This window comes from Mercenaria mercenaria, chromosome 2, assembly GCF_021730395.1.
Source record: "Mercenaria mercenaria strain notata chromosome 2, MADL_Memer_1, whole genome shotgun sequence".
Taxonomy (NCBI): domain Eukaryota; kingdom Metazoa; phylum Mollusca; class Bivalvia; order Venerida; family Veneridae; genus Mercenaria; species Mercenaria mercenaria.
The window spans coordinates 73209332-73212052 of NC_069362.1; the positions used below are offsets into that span (position 1 = coordinate 73209332).

At 35.8% G+C, this 2721-nt stretch overlaps 1 long non-coding RNA gene across 1 annotated transcript; it reads right to left on the bottom strand.

Moving 5' to 3' along the window:
* Positions 1-1353: 1353 nt before the first annotated feature.
* On the bottom strand, positions 1354-2458 carry LOC128548532 (uncharacterized). Its single transcript, XR_008367145.1, has 2 exons — positions 2393-2458; positions 1354-1637 (listed from the first exon to the last, which is right to left on the bottom strand). It is a non-coding gene; the product is annotated as an uncharacterized LOC128548532 (long non-coding RNA).
* Between the last annotated feature and the right edge of the window lie 263 nt (positions 2459-2721).

The following is a 2721-nucleotide window of genomic DNA, read 5'->3' on the forward strand; positions in this document are numbered from 1 at the left end:
TATATATATCGGACCATACCGTATGCAACACACGCCTTGTCGTTTGTCTATATATTGCACGCTACTTTTTTCCTTCAAATTCCTTGTGGTTTGCCCCAGTGGTATCAGTCATAAGTATATATATCGGACCCTACCTTTTGCAACACACGCCTTGTGGTTGGCCTCAGTGGAACCAGTCAGGAATTTATATATTCGACCCTACATTTTGCAACAAACTCCTTCTGGTTTGCCCCAGTGGAGTCAGTCATAAATTTATATATTGGACGCTAATTTTTACTTAAAATTCCTTGTGGTTTGCCCCAGTGGAATCAGTCATAAATTTATATATTCGACCCTACGTTTTCCTTCACATTCCTTGTGGTTTGCTCCAGTGGTATCAGTCATAAGTATATATATCGGACCCTACCTTTTACAACACACGCCTTATGGTTCGCCTCAATGGAATCAGTCATAAATTTATGTATTCGACCCTTCCTTTTCCTTCCATCTCCTTCTGTTTTGCCCCTGTACAATCAGTCATAGATTTATATACTAGACCCAAGCTTTTGCCACAAACTCCTTGTGGTTTGCCACAGTGAAATCAGTCATAAGATCAATTTTCATTTACATTGGACCAACAGTCATCGCCTACGGAGTGTAGATAAGTATCTGGATTAGATATGTTGTCAAAAGAAAGAAACTAGAAAATGACACTGTATTAATGAATTGTAATACTTTACTCCATACAAAATTTGTCATAGAATATAATAGAATTGTTCACTGTGTGGTTGGCAAGCATTGAAAACATTTTGGTAAAGGAAACAAAATAACAGTTTTCGTTTGAAGTATTTTCTATTGTTATCACTGGCAACCAATAGGAACCATTTGAACAACTTTAGAAGAGGACAACCAAAGGAACATCATGTCAAAGTTTCTTCAAAATCCATTAGAGCGGTTTTGGAGTAGATGTGGTCGTTACACAAATGTTGACGACAGACAACTTAATTTACGGACGACAGACTTAGTGTGGTCACAATATCTCAACTTCCGCACTTCGTGCTCAGGTTAGTTAAAATACTACCATCATAGGTTAATGTCCCACCATGTAAGAATTAATCTATAGCCAAAGAGAGTATATATTAATCAACACATATGTGTGTAAATTAATCAACACAATTGTGCAATGTGACATTTCGTTTAAAACAGGTTATTAAGTAAAATATTTCCTGAAATTTAAAAGCGCTGTTTCTTGATGCACACATGGCATTGAATATCACGTTTACTCTGTAATAAGCGCTAAATTAATTCTTAATGGGGCCTGATGCAGACATATAATAGGAGGTGCGCAAGTTCATATCATGATAAAGACGCATGCACGGTTTAAACAATTTTTATTAAATACTTATGAACTGGGCAATTCACTAGGTCAAAATGTGCCTTTTTGACATTCAGGGGTCACAGCTCTGTAAACAGTAGGTGGACCCAGATGAAAAGCAGCAGGTGCGCAAGTTCATATTAAGGCTCCTGCAAGGTTTCATGAATCCATATTAAATATTATCAGAGGCATGTTTCTGTAAAAGTTTTTGAAACAGTGCTCTTGTGCTTCCTTCCGTTTCCTTAAGTTTTGTATCTGCTTCAAGGTATGAAAATCCAGAGTGCTGAAAATAAACTAGGACGCATAATATATTCAAAAATCAAACCTACTAGCCTCAAAGTCTATGTAAACCTGTCCTAAACATAACACAAGAAAGCAATGATCCTATATTACGCACCTAATTGCCTTGGCATGAATGAATGATGACGATATCTGTCAAGTAATATGAAAATTAATGCAACTAAAAACATTTTTCAGAGCTATTGAATGTAAAGGTCAACGGCATACGTACATCAAAGATTGTTCCATAAAACGACTGGAGTACTGGTAAGAAATCGTATTGAAGAGGGTTGTCCAAAGCGGGGTGGGGATAAAACTTTTAAGATAATACATATTATTACATACTCGTTTTTATTCCCCGTTAAGTTACACTTGTACCGGAAACGTCAATATTTTTCCATACACTGGCGCCTGAATTTCATATCGGGTGCGTGACGTAATTCAGTGTGTGTTGTTGCATTATCTTTTCTATTTAGTTCAGTATTGTCAATCCTAATCCAGGCTATTGAACATATTTATGATATTTTAATCTATATAATATAGTTATACCTGTAGATGCGTATGTAATAAAAATGTTATTATCTTTGCATCGGGAAATATGCACTTGTTCTTCAGCGGAAAAATATTGCGCTCCTAAATTCGCGCAATATTTCCGCTGAAGAACTCGTGCATATTTCCCGATACAAAGCTAGTAACTTATAATTGTAATACCTTGTTTAATATCGAAGTCCTTAAAGAAATATACTATTAGTCTCTTACCGTTTGTAAAATTGAAATCATTGCCTCTTTTTCCAATACCTTGGTGAGGTAACTCTCTGCCAGCCTGTCCAGAAAAACAAAATTTACATGGAGTATTATGACCCTTATAGCAATTTTCAAGAAATCACAGTAACAGTGTTAAATTATCAAGAAAAAAAATAATATTAATGAATTCACAATTTACACTGACCTACTTAAAACAACACTCAGTAAATATTACTAATATAGAATCATTATTTCAATCACAATACGTCAACAATGGTGTAATTATCATGGAACCGCCCTGATAGCCTAGTGGTTGAGCATCCGCTTCCAGTGCGGGAGTTCAG